Source organism: Thermobia domestica, chromosome 16 (assembly GCF_964235325.1).
Source record: "Thermobia domestica chromosome 16, izTheDome1.hap1.1, whole genome shotgun sequence".
Taxonomy (NCBI): Eukaryota; Metazoa; Arthropoda; class Insecta; order Zygentoma; family Lepismatidae; genus Thermobia; species Thermobia domestica.
This window is the reverse complement of record NC_137469.1, coordinates 101,418,837-101,440,284: the sequence shown is the minus strand read 5'-3', so window position 1 is coordinate 101,440,284 and position 21,448 is coordinate 101,418,837. Positions and strand designations below refer to the sequence as shown.

At 36.8% G+C, this 21,448-nt stretch overlaps 1 protein-coding gene across 2 annotated transcripts in view; it reads right to left on the bottom strand.

Moving 5' to 3' along the window:
- The window catches only part of omd (integrator complex subunit 5 omd), a 135,896-nt gene that overhangs the window by 34,178 nt on the left and 80,270 nt on the right, over positions 1-21,448 (bottom strand). Inside the window, exon 1 of one of the 2 annotated variants that reach the window (XM_081742838.1) lies at positions 13,924-14,094. The exons of the other annotated variant lie outside the window; for it this stretch is intronic. The gene's annotated coding sequence lies outside the window, so the exon portion shown is untranslated. Of the gene's footprint in view, positions 1-13,923; positions 14,095-21,448 lie in introns of those variants that run through there. 2 annotated transcript variants of the gene reach the window in all.

Below are 21,448 nucleotides of genomic sequence, written 5' to 3'. Positions count from 1 at the left end.
TTACCCCACACCTTGTTAATAATTTTTTCTCACTCTCTCAAAGGTCTCCCAAGCACTGGATCTATCAGTAACGTCATACGATTGCACACAACACTCTCCGGATGAAAACTGAAATGTTTTGAGGCAACTCGTCCTTTAATGACCTTGTTATCAACAACACATAGATACAGAATTGAAAAGTGAACTCCATGACCATGCAACTATATCTGCACCTAGTGAAAGTGAAAAGACCTCACTAGAAAAATCACGCAGACACGAGAAATTACAGTCGATTTATTTTAACAAAATGGTCCAACCTTCCTTAGGTTAACCCGATACTACCCTACCCTACTATATCCCTTAAAGCGGTTCCACTTAAAGAGCGAAGCTGGTGCGTGTAAAGTTTACCCGTAAAATATTGCAAAATGGTTCCCACATTTTTAATTTGGTGCAGATGTACAATACACCGCCATAAAATGGTAATTTTACTGTTCAAATGAATGAGGCATATGAAAGAGGACTGTCTAAGAAATAAATTTTTACTGGCGGAGCATTTCTGTACAATGTACGAAACAAGTTTATAAGTTCAAACCATTACAAATGCTATACTACGATTAAAATGAGTGAGTGCATTTGAAAGACAACTGTATAACATATTGATTTCCACGGGGGGGAATGTTTCTGCACAATGTAAGGAATATGCATTTTATGGTTACAAGGATAAAGCTACTAGTGTGAAATCATGACAAGTGCTTTAGCCCATAAAAGTGAGTTGTTTTTATGACATATAAAGTGTTTTTCCCACTATCTTTGTCTATACGCATATCCTCCGTCGCTGACGCGTACGCTCCCTACAGATCCAGTCCCCGCAGACCCTTTTCCCTACTTGGTTTTGTAACATTCGTGATTTTTAGTGACCACCCAGCAAAGGTTTTTATGGCATTCGTCTGGACGCAAGATTATACCCGTAAAGGTAATAAGGGTACAGAATATCTTAAACTATTTTAGAGCACAATCGTTAGGTACTTCTACTTCTAATTTGACGATGTATTGTGAATCTCCACAGTAAATTTGCACGTACATAAATGTGTCTTGGTTCGTGCTATCCCATTTTATAGGGGTTTCCTTACATTCAAGAAAAATGAATTTGTCTCAGCAGAAAATGCACTCTTACTGCCTTAGAAAGAGTTTCTTATGGAAGAAGTTGCATTACTGGGTGCAAATTGCAGGATATGGGGTGAGGAAAACTCACATCAGTTTGTGGAACATGAATGCAACAGACCCAAATTAAATGTGTGATGCGCGTTGACTGAAAATTCTGTACAGGCCTATTCTTCTTTAAAGAGGTTACCATCACAGAAGCAATGTACCTGTCAATGTTGGAAAATTATGCTGTACCTCGCATGCATATCACAGAGATCTATATTCCAACACGACGAAGCTTCTCCCCATTATGTCCGTTATGTGGGAGAATTTCTTGGGGATACAGGGCTCACAGAGGTCTGGTTGCTTCTAAATAGTTAAAAAGTGACCAAAGCACGCGAAAAAGTGACCAAATGTACTTGAAAATGTGACCAAAATCTCATCAAAAAGTAACTTTAAAACTTGATGCCAAACTTGGGCATAAATTGAATTTTACATTTTTTTAAACCAAAATAGGGCCGGCTGGATCATAGCTGAAACACGCAATGTTTTAGTAAGTTAAGATTAAAAATTATTTTACCTAAATTTGTCAGCTAATAAAAAATTGCATTACTTGTGTTTAGATGTTCATTATTAATTACATACTTTCCACGGTTTTGCATTTCAACTTTGATCTGGATGGGGTAAGGCCAAATCTCCATATTTTCTAGATTACTATTAACTGATAATAAAATTTTATCTTGTATAATTGGTTTGATACAAATTCTGGCTTGGTACCACATGATTGGTAAACATTGGTATGGCTTCTACCAACATTCCGCATACAATGAAAAGTAAACTGTAAACAAGTAATGTGTCATTTTCCTTTAACATAATAAGATCAAAGCAAATAATGTGGATTATGTTTATACCCTTATTATGAACTTTTAAAATAAATTACAAATAAATAAACTAACAATGCAATTGCATACAAAATGCTTACAAGGGCTCTCAAACCCACCTTGAGAGCTTGAGCACCTACCAACCATTAACTGTGCTTTAGAAAGAATAAATGCTAAAGTAAGAATAAAGCTGACTTGGTTCACATATAGCAGCAAGTACCGAAGTTTTCAGAAGAGTAATAAGAGACAAGTTTCTGTCTTTTCCCATTTATTTTTATCATATTTTTCTTAGAAAATTGTCAATGCTAAACATAAATCACACGAAAAAATAACTTTACCCCCCCCCCCAAAAAAAAGTAACTTTTAGTGACTAAACTAATTAACTAACTCTCTGGCCTATGGAACCCGGAGCTTCAATGCCGGGTTCACAAAAGCTATCCACTGCAGTGGCTCCTTAGCTAACTGCATCCAGTTTCTACTTTGTATTCCAATCTCTGCGAGATCCATCTTGATATTGTCCTCCCATCTGCGCCTACGTCTTCCTAATGGTCGTTTTACGATTTGCCTTCCAGTCAAGACTTTGAAAGCGTTTCTACTTTCTTCCACTCTAGCTACATGACCTGCCCACCTAAGCCTCCTAGATTGACGACCCCAACAATGTTGGGTAAACCGTATAAAATATGTAGTTCCTCGTTATGAAGTTTCCGCCATTCCCCATTCCCGTTCCTCTTGGGTCCGAATATTCGTCTCAGGATCTTGTTCTCAAATACTTTCAGTCTATGTTCTTCCTTCAGTGTAAGCAACCATGTTTCACAACCATACAGAACAGGCATGATTATAGTTTTGTATGTTTTAAGCTTCAAATTCCTCGACAGAATTTGCGACGACAAGAGATTTTGAACCGAATAGTAACACGAATTCCCTGCTTTTAGTCGACATTTAATTTCTTCGTGAATATGATTTTCCTCTGTTAATATTGATCCTAGATATTTGAAACTATCTACTTTATCAAAAGTATTATTTAATATTTTAACGCATCCATAATTTCCTGTATTACGGTCCCGACGCACTTCCATGTATTTAGTTTTCTCTGCATTTACTTCTAAACCCACGTCCTTGCAAGCGTTTAATAAGATCTCTGCATTTCTTTCTATTGTTCTCCTATCATCTCCTATTAAATTTACATCATCAGCATATGCCATCACCTGGTGAATACCGTTCAACTCTAGGCCCTGGTTGATATCTTAGATTTTCCTTATAGCGTATTCCAGAACGAAGTTAAATAATAATGGCGACAACGCATCTCCTTGTTTCAGGCCATTTTCGACGTGAAAGCTCGTGGACAAAAATTTTCATACCCGGACTTTACATTGGGATTCACTTAAACATATCTTAATTAATCTAATTAGCTTTCTCGGTATTCCAAGTTCTGTAAGAACGTTGTATAATGTTTCTCTCCTAACCGAGTCATATGCCTTTCTAAAATCAATAAATAGTTGATGTACCGGGATATTATATTCCCACTTTTTTTTCGAGTATTTGGCGAATGGTAAATATTTGGTCGATAGTTGATCGATTTCGTCTAAATCCGCACTTATAATCTCCAATAATTTCATCTGCGTATGGGGTCAATCTTGCTAATAGAATATTTGAAAGGATTTTATAGGATGTTGACAGAAGAGAAATGCCTCGATAATTATTACAGACAGTTTTGTCGTCTTTCTTGTGGATTGGAACAATGATCGATTCTTTCCACTCTTTTGGCAATTCTTCCTTGTTCCAGTTGAGGAGAATGAGTTTGTGTATCTTGTTCCATTATTTTTTGCCTCCAGCTAAAATTAACTCAGCCGGAATTTCATCCACACCCGGAGAATTGTGTTTCTTTAATTTCTTTATAGCGGTTTCTACTTCTATTCGTTTGGGTTCTGGAATATACGGTTCTGCGCTGTGTATCTCCTTTTCTCCACGCACACTAGTTTTTTGTTGCGTGTTAAGCAAATCGTCAAAGAAATCTTTCCATCTATTTAAGATGCTATCCGTAGCAGTGAGAACTGCACCGTCAGATTTCTTTAATATATAAGCACGAGGTTGATAGCCTTTCTTAAATTTGCTAATCCGCTTTTACATTTCCCGGATGTTTTTATTTTTACTATTATCTTCAAGTTCCTTAATTTTAGCTTTCAAAAAATCGCGTTCCTTTGTTCTAAAAGTTTTGGAAGTTTCCCGTCTGGTATCTGCGAAATTTTGTGTGGTTATTTCATTCGGATTTTGTAGTCAGCGTAATTTTTCCTGTTTTCTCTTCTCTGCTCGTATAATGCATTCCTGGTCGAACCATGGTTTGCTCCTACGTATTTCCGCGCGTCCCAATTTTTCTTTTGCTGAAATTTTAATGCTATCTCTAATTTCAATCCAGGTATCCTCAACACTAGTGCACTCCGAATCTTCTAAAGCCGAGAATCTATTCGAAACTTCAATCTGGTATTCCTCTCTTACCTGGCTCTCTTCTAATTTCTTTAAAATGAACCTCTTCGTTTTCGGACAATGAATATTACCTTGATTCAACGATAATCTCTCTCGTATTATCGCTGCTATCAGGTAATGATCAGTGTCACAATCAGCCCCTCTAAACGACCGGACGTCAACTATGCTAGATTGCCCTCTTCTACCCACTAAAACGTGATCAATTTGGTTGTGTTCTTCCGTCTGGTGATGTCCAAGTGTATTTATGAACGTTATGAACGTCGCGATGTGGGAATTTTGTACTCTTCACGGTTAGGTTTTTGGATGTTGCAAAGTTCACGAGTCTAACACCGTTGTCATTACTTTCTTTATGCAGACTTTCGTTTCCTATAATCGGTTTGAAAATATCCTCTCGTCCTACCTTCGCATTGAAATCCCCTAATAGAATTTTTATATGGCATCGCGGGAGTTGATCAAATAGCCGTTCCACTTCTTCATAAAAACTGTCTTTTATATCGTCATCCTTATCTTCAGTTGGGGCATGTACATTTAAAACAATAATATCACACCATCGTCCCTTAAGAGTAATAAAAGAAAGTCTATCAGTAACAAATTCAACCCGTTTAATTGCTGGTAATATACGTTTATGAATGAAAAACCCTGTTCCTAACTGGTGATTTTTATTTCCTTCCCCGTAAAAGAACGTAAAATTTCCGGAATTCACAGATCCATTTCCTTCCCACCTAACTTCCTGAACTCCTACTAGGTCCATCCTGTATTTTTCTAACTCACTCGTTACGGATTTTAACGCGCCTACCCTATAAAGACTTCTAATATTCCAAGTTCCAAATCTCATGTCCATTTTCTTTTGCTGAGGTCGTGCCAAGTTATCAGTCCTTGTCAGAGGCTTTTGTGAATATTTCTGAACAAGTGTTCTGTTTTATTTATTTATTTTATTACAGGATAAGATTGTTAGCCTTACCCAAACCCCCAAGCTGGAAGACCACTCCTAGTCGGCTGTCCACGACTGCTTATGCAGTATATTCGCAGTTAACCTCTACATCTAGAGGCCTTCTCCTCGATCCGCAACCTGAGGACGCGCAATGCCGTGGTAGAAAAAATAACTTAGTGACCAACTTGAAAAAGTAACTTCTAGTTATAAAAAAAAAGTTACTCGTTATGAGCCCTGGGATAACCTTGGCGTCGGTATATGGCGCCCCATTCGCCCAGTTCTTCGGAACTGTAGTCAGCCACTGGTCCACAATAATTTTATAGAAGCTGTGACGGGTAGATCATTCGGCATCCAAAACCGCATCCGATTGAGCGAAGTACAAAGTTAAGCGTCGTATATGGACTGCCTTTTCTGGACGTCAACCTCGCTATGGCCTGTTTCTGATAATCGAATTTGTGATTTGGAAGACGCATGGACCCAGAGCCATGGGACGGAGGAGTGAAGCGATGCGTATCCAACAGGATTGGATAGAGTGGTGCCCTAAATGGTTGGCGGGAGTCTTGGGAAATGGATGGTCCGTGGATCTTCCTCCATCTGAGGTGCAAGTGCACCCATCCCGAACGATTGTTACGTGCGTCCTGTGTTCGTGTTGCCCGGTGTCCAGGTCTTTGAAAATATAATATCTAAAAAATTTATTAAAACGTAAAAAAGTAGAAAAAATAATAAAAGCACAAAAAGATTTCTAAAAAATCTGCACACTTTGTTCTCTTGTAGGCTGGTGGGGCCTATCTTTCTATTCGACAGGTTGTTTATTTTAGTTCCAATTTCTTTTGTTTTGTTTATTTGTTTTCCAGAGCCATGCGTTTCTGTCAATGGGAATGGTTTCCTTGCACTTTCATTTTCCTTGACCGCGTCAACCCCATGCTGATCCTACAGTGAAGGCGTGCTTATGGGATAGTCAGGAGAGTTGCATAAATTCTCGTGAGTGCCCCGCTGTGAAGTTACGGCGTTTACATGGATCTTCTATTTATCAGCGCATATTTAACATCAACATTTTATGAGTACTACAACTACATAAAATCGGGTATGGGCTCACCCTCTCATAAGAAGTCCAAACCAATCGAAAGCGCGACAAAATTTCGAGATTTCTATAGTGTAGAAGAGACAAGTATCGTGATGCCTGCAATACGATATTTTGTAATTAAAGATAAAGATGTTGACAGTGCCAATGCTAAAGCTAACTGTCCGACTGCTATTAAGGACTTGTCCCCTTTACTTATTAATAAAGTAATTACTTATAACGCCAGAAAAGTTAAAAGATATGGCACCTTACTGGTAAAACGGCCGAGAAGCAAGGAGCGGATACTAAAATCGACTACCACTGGAATAGTGAACGTGTTGGTAGAACGTCATCGTTTACTGAACGTCTCTCGCGGTGTACCTCCTAAACGACACCAACGAGGAGATTAAATCGGAGCTGACAGACCACCATGTTGCAGCAGAGGTATCTTGCATCAAAAATAAGAAGTCAAGCACGCACGTTGCTAGTCACTGATTCTTACTTTCAGTTTGTCTACACTTCCGGACTACGTGAAGGCTGTTTATTATCGACTTAAGGTGAGTCTACGCTTCCAGATTCTTACGCTGTTTTAAACATCAACACTTCTGGCACACTAGCACGTCGTGTAATGCGAGTGCTCTCTTTGTGTGAATTATGGTCAGAGTAGTCATGGTGCGTAATCCTGTACAGCGACCAAGTTCTTTTTTGTGTCAACTGCAAGGGCGAGCATTTTGCTTGGTCTCGAGGCTGTCCAGCCTTTCAATGTGAGAAAGGCATCTGAGAGCTAATGGTTGTTGAGAAGATCTCTGCTGCTGATGCTAAGTGTCGCTTAAAAGATGGCATCCCTCCATCGCTTACTGTGCCCTTTTGCTACTTATTGTAATTCAATGGCAACCCAAACTTCCGATGTTTCCACCCAAACTGACCTTGTTCCTGACGAAAGTCCAGAAATTCAGACACCAGTTTCATTATCTACCAAACCCCACAAAAATCCAACGCGTTTCTATTAGTGGCGCCAACTCAGTAATATGGTTCTTTCCCCGAAAAGACCAAAACCTACACCTGTTATTAAGCCACCTGTAGTTTCTTTGAAATCTAATACTGTGGAAGACGAATTAATTGACACTGAGTGGACTGTACTTGGCCTCCGTGGTAAAATTCGCCTGAAGCGTTAATTTTGATTTTTTTTTTTTGCAATTTCTCTTTATTGATATATATTTGTTATTTTCATATATTTATTATTTTATTTGTTCTTTTAGATTTTAATTTCTATTTTACAACATTTTTTCGTTATATTTTTATATGTTTGTTTTCAAATTTGAGTCGTGTTCATCGTGACGGACGGAAAAATAGCCTCGATTCTGATGTCCCCATTAAACTTCAATAAATAAATCAATCAATCTTCTGTGTAACCATTTCCGGAACAACTGGACTGCAAGGGGAGGTCTCATTCAATGGCTCCCGAGATCGTCCAACTTCTCCCTGAACTTTTTATTTGGAGGTACGTGAAGACTTTTGTGTACCAGACCCAAGTTCAAGATTTGAATTATCGGTGCTTGTGGATCTGTGACACCTCAAATGTTATGTAACACCTGGACGGAAGTTGAGTATTGTCTTGATTTTTGCAAAGCATCAGAATGGGCACACATGGAGGTGTACTGAGGTGAGTTGAGTGATTTTTATGGCTGGATATAAAATTCTATTATTTCCTCCTTCGAAAAACCGAACCGAATGATTCTGCCACTATTGGCCCTCGAATTATTCAAATTTCTTTTTGGTATACTTTCATCAGAACACACTGTATTCCGCCGGCGGAAAATAATACCTAACGTGAAAGTTTTGTCATTTATGAGAAAAGTCATAGCCATTTTCTTAAGAACTCCTCGGTTCACATTCCCTTTAAGACGACTATACCGTTTTGCGTATAAATATGCCATAAAAACTAGTGAAAGCAAAAAATATATTTGCTGGTTACTGAAAAACACGAATGCTATCTGACTGCCTCCTGAACTGAGCGAAGGAGGGAGGTCCGAAAAGAAGTGGAAAGGCGCGTCCGTGATGGTGAGAATGCAAGGGTATCTAACAGTAGATTAAATGTCTTCTTTATTAACATCTCTGTGTCCTCGGATAATTAGGCCTACCTTTCACTGCCCCCTTTAGCCAATTACTTTTTACACAATCAACACGATAACCACATTTAAAAATACATTTCCTTAATTTCAATGTCACTTTACATTTGCCACACTTTTTGCTCACTTTCACTACTCCATGCCGCTCCACTTCTCAATATCGTATTTTTTATTTCGGGCTATATTTAGATTAAGGGGGCACAAGTAGGTAAAAAGAATACAGGAGAAATGAGTTGAAGTAGGGAAATGTAATTGATTTAAGTCTCATTTAAGAATGGAAGAGAAGTATATGTAGAGATGAAAAATGCGAAATGCAGGAGAGACTATGCACTTACTACATACGGGAATATGATACAAGTACTTAGAATTAACCTAACATTAACGGAAATTGTAAAATCTTTTCAAAACAAAAAAGGATGGCCCATATCAACTAAATCATGGTGTCCACAGAAAATTCCATCTCAATTTCCCTGACTGCATTTCCAATTTTTCCCTGACTTTTTCTGGCCTCCACCATCCCCATAGCCAGCCAACTCTCACCTTATTTACTGTCGTATTATTACATTTTATTACACATTATGCACACAAGATTACAAAGATACAGAAAGATTTTTTAACGTACATTTACAAGTTTACAAAATGTATTATATTAGCACATGTTGACATAAAACTGAAAAATATCATGGTTTAAAATAAAAAATAATAATGATAATAATAATAATAAAGCGTCTTCTGTACAATATGGAGAATGTGTTCACATGAAAATTTCTCACTTATGATTGCACAACTATCCATAAAAGTGGGGAATAAAAGAGTTTATATTTTTAATAAGTGTTCCATATTACAAACTGCCTTTCTTCTTTTCCAGCTCATCGATTCTTGCTTGAAGAGCACTTTCTTCTGATTTCAAGTTATTCTGCAACTTTCTTTTCTTCTTCGCGCTGTACACTTTTCTGTTTGTCCAGATAATCTTGGTACCTTCGTCTGGAACATTTTACAGACTGTAGTAAGCTCCTGGTGATGGATATATTACCTACACCCCCAGCACTGCTGATAGCATCATGCACAAGTCTTTGAGACACCAGAGAGTGTTCTACAAGATTTTCTACAAGTAGTGATTTGTTGATGGAGAAACCACTTTCAACCGGTGAATTGCCATGTGACATTATCAAGCAAATTTTCACTACATTCAAAAGGCTAGCAAACTTGACATCATCCTTTAGCATCTTGTAGTAAAACTGATCTAATCCTACAGAATCGTCGTGTCTTGCAGTAAACTCGCAAAAGTATGATTTCAAGGAACCTTGTGCTTCAACACACAATACACTGAACTGTTTCTTTGCCTGTTCAGCCACATCTCACGAAATCCTGTTTGCACTGTGAAGGTCTTCAAGAACAATCTGCGCTCTCTTTCTTGCTAGAGATGGCTGCTCCAAAATAATACTTGGGGCAAAACAAGTGACACCACGCACAAACCTGTACTTCAGCGGGCTTCTTTCACGCAACTTCTGAACTAAACCTATGATTAATTTGCGAAACTCAAGTTTGAATTCTGCTTTTTCCTTGTCTGTACATACGGTTTAAAATATACGCCTTATTCCTTCACCGGCATAGGCTGTCATAAAACTTGCAATTGAAATGTCACATCCAACTACCATCTTTGCATGCTCGGAATTAATCATTATACCATAACCTCTTGCGTCAGCATGCGTCCATTCAAAACAGTGCAAATAACATGCAGCTTCTAACACTTAACTTTTTCTCTCTCGCGCTGTTGGAAAAAAACAAACAGATGAATAAAAACTAATGATTTTACGAACGGTCGCATTAACGGAGTCACCCTCACTGCTATTCCTCAAGTGGTTTCTCCCCCTATTCCACCCAAAAGCTCGCTGACGTGCTGCAATTGTAGTAGCTTCCAGTACAGGTTGAGGAAATAGTTTCGTCTGTGTTTGCTTTTTTCAAACGTGCGAGTAGTTCCGTGATTAAAGTAGCAACCATATATTTATATGGAGTTTGAAATTTTATGATCGTTAATGTGATAATTACTGTTTATGAGTGAAGTTTTGTTTTTCTACGTAATGTCTCACTTCTTGAATACAAGTGAGATACAGAAGTGGCTTGACTATATTAATGTTAACTCTCGAAAATTGATGGCTGCTGAAAGAGATGCGGATTTAAGTAATGAAAAAATGAATGAAGATGATATTGATAATGATAGTGAAGCAGATAAGAACAGTGTAGATGCAAACGATATGGATGTGAGTTACAGTTACAGTGAAAATAGTGAAGATTGTTTAATTGGGAAAGACAGAAAAACAAAATGGAAGAAGTAACTGGCAGCATCGGCAACGACAAAGTGTAAAAACATTGTGAAAAAGAAACTAGGACCGAAACTTACTACTAAGGGTATCACTGAGTAAATTGATGTTTTTATTATTATTATTTTTTTTTTTTTTTTTTTTATTTATTATTAGGTTTATCGATATAGCCATGATTGATGAAATTGTAAAATGTACTAACAAGTATTTGGACAAATTACGAACAAGTTTCGACGAACAACGCACTGCAACTGTACAGCAACTTCAAGAGCGGAATTAATGCTTTATTTCGACGTCTTTATTTGATTGCCACAAAGAAGGGAGCACGTGATGATGTAAGATCACTGTGGGCATGTGACGGAACAGGGATTCCAATCATAAGAGGAGCAATGAGTTACACGAGCTTTTTACTGCTACTCAGGGCCATTAGATTCGATGATTTCGAAACCCGACCTTAGAGAAGAGATATTGACAAGCTATACATGTACCACACTGACTTATACCTAGTCTTCTGTTCGAAGCGCTGCTATCGGCTGAATGAATCCACTCCCTTTCGCCAAGGTTCTCTCGTTTAGCAACAGCTGAACCCTTATTGGCTCAACGCGTGGGTGTGTCGATGGTTTGACCTTTAGTTCGCATTTTTGCCACGGATCAAGACATTTTGACAGCACTATAGCAGCAATTCGAAATGTTCTAAGTAATTTAATCAACAATTGCAAGCATTACTTCAAATAAATGTTACTAAATATATTATTGTATCTCAAAATGTCAATCTTGGACAAACGTGCGAGTAGTTATGTTACTAAATATGGCGCGAGTGACAAAAGGTTAAATGCGTGCACGTGTAGTTTTACCGCACCACTGGAAATAATTGTTGAAAAATTTTAATTCTTTCACCAATTTACTTCTTATTGTCTCCTAAAAGATTTGCGTTGCGCAACATGAAAATAACTTACTTGGCATAGATAAAATTCAAGGGGGCCACCAGAGATAATTATTGAAAAATTACAATTCTTTTCCGATTTGCGTATAAACACGGCTTCAGGTGTACGGCATAAGAACTACAGTGCAAAAACACAAACAAACCCGTGCTAGGTGACCACTAAAAAGCACGAATGGCATCTAAACGAACCAGGGTATGGCGAAGCCGTTCGGCCCGCGGAGTAGCGCGGAGCGCATCCGAAGGGAACAGGCGCGTCAGTGATGGTAGGTATACATGTAAGCGAAGATGGTGAAAAAGAAATGGATCTTGGGAAACATGTGAGTTTCAATAGCATTTCTCATGGCTTTACACTAGTAACACTACACTTTTAAACCTAAAATATAGCTCTATTACTTTGTATAAAATACTGTCGCCTGCAGAAATGTTCCTTATGAATATATCTTTTCATACAAAGTATTCAATTTCACCTATAAATCTTCCAAAATGTGGTGCGATAAAACTACACCAGCAACATTACACTTTTATGAGCATGAATTTTATGAAAAATAGCAAATTTGCCTTTTCGGTATGTTGAGCAGAAGGGGTCCAGACGTACGTAAAAAATGCAAAATTTACAGAAGAAATGGAAGATTCAAGGGCATATGTGCCGTAAGGAGGAGCAGGTGTAAGAATAGTAGCAGTAGGAACGGGTTAGAAGCCCGGCAGGGGTTGGTTGAGTTCTGTTCTCGACATGAAATGGGCAAATTAAAAACTTGCCAAATTTTTTTCTGTACATTTTATAATTTATGGATCAGTGTAGTAAAACAAGGGAAGGTTTTAGAACACTGGTCCCCCTATATAGATGTGTTGCTAGGTTGGTTCCTTTCTGTACCAAAGGTTAATATTTAATTCATACCGTATTGGCGAGCGAGAGTCAGCGAGTGAAGGCGTGTTAGTCTTTATTCCAGCAAAATGGGATGGGGGTCCTGTGTTCTAGAACCTTGCCGTAAAACAAATGTACTTCTCCGCGAAAGAGTCCATCCGCCACCACATACATTGCTCTAACAACATCAAAAACAATCAACAAATACAACCACTTTCTTAACTTTTACTATTCCTCTTACCTGCCTTGTACTCATTCTTCCTCACAAACTTAAATAAATTCTCCAATTGACCCGGTAAATTTCCTAAAATTGGTCCGGCGATACGGCACTTAACCCGATTCAAATACTTAGAAATAACATAACCTAAACATTTTTTTAGAAAAAAAAATAGCTGGACCTCTTTTGCTAAACATAGTCCCCCAACAAAACATTGCGGGACTTCTAACCGGTTCCTATTACTACTACTTATACTACGAGGTAATAGTATACATGAGAACGCCGTGATCTGCGTTTCTTCTGTGTTCTATTACCACTTCTACATGAAATACCATAAATTTTCTACGTAGTGCAATAGTAAGAAGTATCCATGTGCACAAGACATGCGATATGCGTTAAATACCCCTCCCCCCCACACACACACATAGTCATAGATAAAATACAAGGGCACTACACATGCAGATATAAAGTACAGGTACGTTCCTTTTTATTTTCGTATCAGTCGATAAGTAAATCAAAGTCGCTTTGTTACCCCCTTGGTAAGTTCGTAGATACTCAATGAATAATCCCTAGAAGTATGAGCGTCAAGCTCCTTCGGGAACTGACGCGGCTTTACGTATACTATATCCTACTACGAATCCGTATAGTAAAACTGCACGATCCAAATATGAATAGCACCATACACTGTAGTTCTAAATTACAGTAGACCTAACATATTTCTTCTGTATATCTTACAAATTCATGTCCCAATAAAATGTGTTAGCTCTTCAATGTTTTCGTATTATTTAACTGTACCCTGATGAACTGCATCCTGATGAAGCAATTCATTTGAATGAATTAGCTCATTTATACTTCAGCCGTTTTCCTTCCTTATTTTTTTTTTTATGTGAAACCTACACAATCTTATTGACATTTAAGATAGGCCTATTTATTTTCAAATGAAAGTAAAATTATGTAGAGAAAAAGTGTTTCAAACCTTTATACTTGGATCTGTTTTAGCAGTTATATGCCAAATTAGTTGTCCAATGGAAAAAATCCTCACATTTCAATAATTATTTTTGATCAAAATTTACAGATCAAAAACAATTAACTTTAACTAGTGAACACTGTATTTGCCATGCGTGATTCGCAAACATTAACACTGCGTCTTCTCGGAGCATTTACTTTACTTTTTTCTTCTTCTTCTTCAGTATATTGCTTTAGTACTGCTTGCTTCAGTATCTTACTTGCACTTCCGGAAATTATAGACGGTAATTTCAAAAGAAAAACATGGACGAATGACATGAATCTTTAGGCTAGTTTTAGACGGAAGCATTTATCGTAGCAAAAATATGACATGAATCTTTAGGCTAGTTTTAGACGGAAGCATTTATCGTAGCAAAAATTTTATCATCGATACCTACCATGTAAAGAAGCAAATGCTATGCTATGGCATTTCTTGTCGATAGAGCCTGAAATTGTGTGACATCACATCCTTTTCGTTGCCATGGTGATTGCTATTTTATTTTGTAAACAACAAGTAGCACAAATACCTAAAGAACTTAAATGCTAAGTGAAAAGTTATTAAATATTTCGGAATAGCAAACATTAGAGTGAAAGAAATACTTGTTTCTTTTACACCAGTGATTCTAATCAATAAAACTAAAAAATAGAGGTATAGAAAAAGAAAAACAGAAAACAAATGTACCCATCTTGTTCATAATCAGATATTAACCTTAAATATTTCTGGAAAATTTTTGATTCATTAATATATGAACCATAACATTGCATACATGAACAGGATTAATGTTTAACAGTTGTTTAGAATATAAGCTGAACCATTCATAATTGGATGTTTTCTTATTGTACTGTTTCTAAATGCTTTTTTTAAAAAAAAAAAATAGTTGATAGGGAATAAAAGAAAAGATCTGACTTAAATCCATTGATGGTCTGGATTGAAAGTTCCCAAAGGTTTGCTTTTTTCCTTTCTTTTGTAATATTGTAGACATTAATATTATGCACTTCCATTATCAAGAGCGGACATAAGAAAAGTAAATGTCCCAATAGAATAAACATTGTTCAAAATGATTCTTTCTCTTAAAAAAGTCGTATATTTTGACAATATTCCTTGTCTCGACAGTTTTTCAATCTGCACGTTAGGGAGTTTATATCGTGTATAATTGCTTCTTAAGGTGGATTACATGATAATGACGTTTACATTCATTATTTCATTTCTACCTTATCACTTAGAGATGTGGAGCTTTTAGAAATAAGTTGCTTACATATTACTCTTTCTTTATGAATTTTCTTGATTTTATTCGTAATTTCCTAAACGCATTTCCATATTCTAAATCTGTATCCTTTTTCATCAACTTTATTAATCGTTAAAACACTTTAAATTGTAAATAAATTTACAGCCGTTTTCCTTTTTTGTAGTAGACTTGAAAATACACCATCCACTTCACACGTTTGTATAGAAAAAAAACATGGCGATTGCCATGGTAACAGAAAGGAGGTGACGAAATTACTACTTCAGTCTAATTTCTCGATTTCTCAAGCTTTTTTGGTCCAATTGCAGCGCCGTGATGTGTTAAAAAGAAGCGAAAGATTTTGTGCCAAATATCTATGCTCTTTCTTTGTGTGGGAAATTGTATCGTAGTAAAGAAAAATGAATTGGTGTAGGGATGCTATTATTATGCTGATTGAAAAATATGCGGGGCATCTTTGTTTGTACAAAGTTAAAAGTCCTTTGAAAAATATGTGATAAAGGGCTTTAGAAGAAATAGCCACTGAAAAAATGAAACGAAATGAAATCATTAAGTTTTACGTCCCACGATTATACCGGTTAGACAAAAAGAGACGATGATAATGAAAGATGAGTGAAATGGTGGAATGAAGAAAATGGGAGGAAACGGGAGAACCCCGAGAAAATTCACGAGCACGGTGAAATAGCCACTGAAATCTCTGTTTTTAGTTTTGGAGTCATAATTGCGCGCTTCTCCAGTGATTTGTTTGTTACGTCACGACAAGATTATTATCAAAATTCTACCGTGTAAAACAACCATATATTTTTGAAGCCATAGAATATTATTTGAGATTTATCGCAGCACATCTGCTACGAGAAATGCTATGATAAATGCTTCCGTCTAAAACTAGCCTAAGAGATTATTATAAATGCGAAATAACGTAGATCGATGTAAATAGGTAATACGCGTGTAAAACAGGTGGTGATAGGGTGAAAATTAACGAATCGACTTTAAAGGGACCAGAAGCAAGACATTTATGGAGAATTCGTAAAACGGCAGATGTTGCTGGTAAAGAGAACAAGAGAAAATGAGATGATTGGGTGCCGGTGTCGAGACCACATACCACAGTTACAGAGAGGAGTAGTGCGTTTTCGAAGAAGAAATAAGTGTTGGGGATGGGGAGTATAAAGAATGTGAAGTCTGTTACGGAGAAGAAAATGGAGGTAGGAGACAGAGAGAATGTAATGAAGGAACCAAGATGGGGAACGGAGAGAACAAGGATGGTGCCAGTACCATCGTGCCTCTGTACAAGAAGCATTATAACCAGTCCAGCGTTGAAAATGAAGTGTAGTAAGTAGCGTAAAAATTGTTGATAGGGAAGACTGAAAGATCAATGGGAGTGCCATGAAGGGCTCCATATCGGGCAGCTGCGTTAGCTAGTGAATTCCCGAGGATACCTACATGGCCCTTAGACCAGATTAAGCAAGTTGTAAAGTTGAGGGAAATACGGCGATGAAGGAGGGGATATTTCAGAGAGAATTCAGGAGGACTTCGAAGTCCAAGGGGAATATTGTAGGGATTGAAGTAGAGATATAGAATCTACGGCAATTTAAATAGATGGATATTGATGCTGAAGAGAATGAAGAAGGGTCGCAAATAGGGCATAAGCTTCAGTGAGAAAAGTAGCGATATAACTGGGTAGTTTAAAGCTGAAACGTCAATGGAGAGAGGAATCATAAAAGGCAGAACCCAAATGAAGCCTCTCCAGAACCGTCGCAGTACAAATACACAGTGTGCAGAGTGAGAGGAGGAATGGAAAAGAAGAAATTATATGGTAGGAGGCTAGGGTAGAAAGGTGGGGAGGAGGATATTGGAGAAAAATCATACAAAGGGATTGGGAAACAACAGGATAGTCATGGAGGTAGCAGGGAAAAGTATACGTGCGGTGAATATGTAACAGATGGGGTGCAAGGTCAAGGTAATTAGTGTATATGAAAGTGAAAGAAGCGTGATATGGAGAACGTTTGGGGACTGTATAAAGGTTTGCTTTGTATATACTTAAACACAAACAAACTATTTGCTGAGCAAAACAATATATTCACATAAAAAATTACATTCGTATTACAGTTTCGCCAACTAACATTTTGGCTTCATCAGACAATATGAGATACATGAGAAACGTGCAGTCTTATATACACACAAGAGCTGAGACATCTTGCTTCTGATTGGCTCCTGGCAGCAGCCAATCCCCTTTAAGTATTTTAATTTGTATTTCCCTATACCGAGGCTTCCTACCTGTTGTAAATTACAACACACATAAACAGGGCGATCTTAGCACAACTAATCTAAACTAACAATTAATTGACATAAATAATTATATAAATATATATAAATACACATAAATAAATAAATATATAAATAAACAGATAAACATACAATTACGCTTAAAAAGACGACACACACATACAGTATATACACATACACTATACAACCACATATATACAACAACCATAACAGATCTGTGTGAATACACATAACATATTTGAATACACTTATCTATTATGATTGTTGTATTATATTGATTGTCTCACACGTGTTTATGTATTTATTAGTCCATATTAGTTATCTCTATATACGTATATATATATATATATATATATATATATATATATATATATATATATATATATATATATATATATATATATATATATATATATATATATACTTATATATATAATGATATATTTATATATAGATATATATAGATATACTTGATCGAAATCGAAATTACAATATGTTAGGATCAGGAGTTTTTAAATTATTTTTTAAGGCGTAAACAATAAAAGATTATTATCATTAAACATAGAGCGCCGAAATATTTCATGGATAGGGTATCGAAATTTCCTGTCTAAACACTTAGGTACTCGTATGCTGTCCTAGTGTCAGGTAACTGCTTGATTGATACATATTGCCCTTGGTTCGAAACTAACTATATTTTTATAACTGTTAATTCTCTTTCAATACAAGTTGGCAAATATACATAATCTAGGACATGTAGGATGTTTTTGGAGCATCTCTCCGCAAACTTATGAAATGAAATCTTTATTTAGCTTTTCACTTTGTGTACATTAATTAAAGAAGGATAATGAATGCGTGTGATGATCATGAATTTATGGAATGTAGTGAAATTAAAGGGAGGGAACGACGATAAATCCAAAGATGATCAGATAGTACAGCACAAACTTACATGACCAGTCTTTAATGTTCAGAGATTGAACCACTGAACCTTCATACTGGAGGTTAAGCCTTAGGGTAAAAAAAAGATTCTCCAAAGGTAATCAATGATTCTAAATGTAATTTTTCTTCAAGTTAGGTGCATTGCAACTGTTAATTGTCTCTGATCGGATGATGTGGATCAACGTATTTGCCTTGACAGTATTGTTTTTGCTTCTCAGGTATACCAAAGTGCAATCAGGTATACTACAAAATGTTCCCCTAAATATAAAGTGAACAGATGCCCCGTTTTTTATCTGATTGTCCCCTTTTTCAGAATGTCGTCCTATGTCGCGAGCAAAATGCAAACAGGACATAGAATGATCCCTTTTATTATTATTATTATTATTATTATTATTATTATTATTATTATTATTATTATTATTATTATTATTACTGAGCGTAACGCTTTTGACTCGTAGTTACGCTGTATGAACATCCACAGATTGTTCTTTTTAAGTGAAGGTCAACCCTTCTATACTTAATTCAATCACTAAAAAGTATGACAATGTACAGGTGTCCCTAATCTTGCTTCCTGTTAAATATTAAAACGTAATGTAACATTGGTATCATGAATAATGTCATAACAATGACTATTCCTGGGTACTTTGTCAAATTATACGTTTGCCGAGTGTCCCATTTTTCATTCTCTAAATCTGGTTACCCCATCTTAAAACCAACACTAACATTTTAATTGAGTCGACTGCTAGATTAGCGCCTAGAGACGGATTTAAGCTTGATGAGGCCCTAAGCTATTGAAGTAATGTGATCCTTTGTATGTCCACTTGTGCAACCAATCCATGCAGAACATAGGGATCTTATATACAGAAATGACCAAACGAATATTTTAGGGAGCACACTAGAGAAAAGGCCCCCATTACTTACATCATAGAAGCCTAAACAACACAGCTATTGTTGCTATATGTGATTTTTAATTTCCCCGGGACGCCAAAATGTCACGTGTTTACATACATTGGGTACAAAAAAAAAAAGCTTTCCAATCTAAAATTTCCAAATTTATATTATTATTTTCAAAGCTATGTGATTATATTGGAATATATCTAATTACTGAGCAACGTCATTACGTTTGCGATATTGGATGTGGTGGCTACACTGTTTTCCCTCCTAGGCCTCTCCCTCTAAGGCCCGTTACACAGTTAAGCGGAGCTCCGCGCTCCGTCTTCCGCCCTCCGCACTACGCGTGTGTGCTTAAACAGTCAACCGTAGCTACGCGCTACGCGTCACGTGATTATATACAGGATTCTTCTCAGTCAGTGTTGCGAGTCAACATGAAAAGTTCGAAACGACAATAGTAGCATCTTAATATCTATGTAAGAAGAGAAAACGAAGAACACAGAAAATAAATGTCTCAAGATCAATCCCTTAGTTTCTCAAAGAAGTCTGAAGGGAGCTTTTGTGTCTATGTATATAGATTTGCGAGAAGACGAGAAGTACTTCAATAATTTCCGTAAGTCAATTCAGTCGTTCGATGACCTAATTGAAAAAATTCCATCGAAATTTAAAAATGCAGGATCCATATGCACGCTCTTAAAATACAGCACTTTTCTTTAAAGAAAAGAAACTGTTTAAAAAAACAGTGTTAAAAAACTTAACAGATACTGTTTTTTAACAAATGAAAATAACGAATGTTTATACATTTGGTTAGAACTTCACATCTAATCACTTTTCATCCAATCAACTATTTAATAATAGAGATAAATTATTTGCCTCAATTTATCTTTTTTCATTGTCCATACCTTCATTTTTACAAAAGAAAAAAAAACTTTTACATATCTCGTTCCATGCCTGTTCACGAATGTCACGCTTTTTGTGTTCCTCATAAGAGGGATCTCATTAACATGGTGTTAATTTAATCTCCGTGATAATTGAAACTGAAACTGAAATTTGAAATTTGTTGAAAGAAAGTCGAAAAATTACAATAGTCATGTACTGTTAACAGTGGTGCAGTAGAGGCACCACATGTACAGTTCCAATTAAGCAAAGACATTAATTGGAAATTCCAATTAAACGAAGATATTATAGCTAAATTAAAAATAACACTAAAAAATATGAAAATAGTATTATAGAACAGTTTAAAATATTTTTTAGCAACTCACAATCAAAAATAAGAAAAGAAATCTGGATCAATTTTCATTTTCCTTTTGCTACCATGCACGTTTCTTTTTAAGTTTTAAAGAGAAGTGGCTGCTCCGCGCGCGGAGTTCCGCTTGACTATGTAAGCACCCATTTGCTCAATGGCCTTATCTGCCTCGCGGAGTGCGGATAGGGCCACGCGGAGGCCTCCGCGTGACTATGTATGCACCCATAAGAATCAATAGAACAATCTTGCCACGCGGGACTCCGCGCGCGGAGCTCCGCGTGACTGTGTAACGGACCTAAGACCCACTCCGCAGACAGTAGTGCAAGGGACTGAAAGAAAGTCTTATGAAAAACGAACTGTTTCTACTCTCTGTTTCGGGCGGTGGAAGACTGAGGCGCTGTCATCAGTACAGTTCAGTGTTTCCGTGATTTGACCTAGGATGTTATAAAATAGAGGATCTGCCCATACGTATCTTCATCCTGTTAAATCAATGAAGCGGAAAAACAACCGAGCATCGGCACGTCTAATTGGCTACTCTCATTTCCACCATCGTATGAATGGCTACTTTCGTTTCCGCCATGATTGTTGACTCAAAACATTGTGATCCTATTGGTTGAAGTGGGCAGAGTAGAGGTGGCGAAACTGTGACGTATGGCTTCAAGATTTTGTTCTCAGGGCAGATCCGCTAGTTTATAACATCTTTGGATTTGATTAAGATGTAACATTCTGTCATTTCCGAAAGGAAAACAAACGTATAGAACTATAAAAGTGAAAGTAAAAAGAGAAGTAGCTGTGACTGAAATAATGTTTAAAAGTAAGAAAAAGCAAATAAAGGGAATTGGAATCCGATGCTGAGAGTAGTTCGTTATAAATTCTGCCGGTGACAAATTTTGTTGATT